The 1386-nt window shown below is 39.4% G+C and overlaps 1 non-coding gene across 1 annotated transcript; it reads right to left on the minus strand.

Moving 5' to 3' along the window:
- Positions 1-855: 855 nt before the first annotated feature.
- Positions 856-959, minus strand: LOC128585283 (small nucleolar RNA U13). Its single transcript, XR_008380000.1, has one exon. It is a non-coding gene; the product is annotated as a small nucleolar RNA U13 (small nucleolar RNA).
- Positions 960-1386: the final 427 nt, after the last annotated feature.

The raw sequence follows: 1386 nt of genomic DNA on the forward strand, positions 1-1386 counted from the left end.
CTTTTCACCACTGTGGAAATTGGGTTTTGGTCAAGAATTTCAGAGTGAATTTACTTTGGTGGTAGAGATGGTGCTGGTCATTATGAAGGACGGGTCTGAGGATATCGTGAACAACTGGTTTGGTTATGGCAAATTTCTTCAACGTGTGTATGTTATTAAAGTATTTAACTTCTCCATCATAAATGAAGCTCAATTTAGCTGGATAAAGGATCCTGGGCTGAAAGTTGTTTTGTTTTAGGAGATTGAAGGTCAATGACCATCATCCTCTGGCTTGAAAAGTTTCAGCAGAGAGATCTGCAGTCATTCTAATATTCTTCCCCTTGTAGGTTATGATTTTTTTTACATCTGGCTGCTTGCAGAATTTTCTCCTTCTTCTTAACTTTGGTGAAGTTAATTACAATGTGTCAGAAGATGCTTTATTTGGGTTGAGTCATGCTGGGGTTGTGAAACTGTCTCCTATCTGATCTGAATTTCAGTATCTCTTACCATGCTTGGGAAGTTCTCCTCAATTATCTCTTGGAGTAGAGTATTTGTGCCTTTTGGACCATCCTCTTCTCCTTCATTGATTCCTATGAGGCAAATGTTTGCTATTTTGGAGTAGTCTCATAATTTTCTCAGGGAATGATCCATTTTTGTTCTCCACTTCTCTTCCTCTTTGAGCATTTGGGAGCATTCAAAAGCTTTGTCTTCAATGTCAGAGATCCTTTCTTCTGCCTGCTCCATTCTGTTACTGAGGGATTCTACTGTATTTCTCAGATCTTTGAAGGCTGCAAGTTCTTGCCTCAATTTGTAAAAAATCTTTGGTGATTTTGTTTTTGAATTCATCGAATTCTTGAGACAACTTTTTTTTTTTCACATCAGACAGGTAATGTGCCAATGTCGTAACAAGATTTGTGGGAGGCACATCTCACGCATGCACATGAAAACCCAATCATCACTCTTATGAACTACAAAAGGATCTTGAGACAACTTTTGAATTGCTCCTTGAATTTCTAATTCCACCTTTACCTCCATTCTATTAATCCTATTTGCAATCCACATTCTGAATTCGATTTCTGACATCTCAGCTATTTGTTTGCGAATGGGATCTTCTATTGTGTCTCCTTCATCATTCCTTGGGGGAGTTGATCTACTGATTATTCATGTTGCCAGAGTTTTTCTGCTGATTCCGCCCATGATTATTTTTCACCATTTGGCTAGAAAAGCTGGCAAGGTGAAATTGAATTGAGGGCTCCTGGAATTGTAAATAACCAGCCCTTTACCAAAGAACTGGGACTGGTGATTGCACTTTTCCCTTACAGCTTTACAAAGGTCCCATTGAGAACTATAGCCTGAAACTCTGAGGACCTGCTTGGTCTGGTGGGGCTAGATGGCGCTGACCAGTAT

This window comes from Nycticebus coucang, chromosome 4 (genome assembly GCF_027406575.1).
Source record: "Nycticebus coucang isolate mNycCou1 chromosome 4, mNycCou1.pri, whole genome shotgun sequence".
Taxonomy (NCBI): domain Eukaryota; kingdom Metazoa; phylum Chordata; class Mammalia; order Primates; family Lorisidae; genus Nycticebus; species Nycticebus coucang.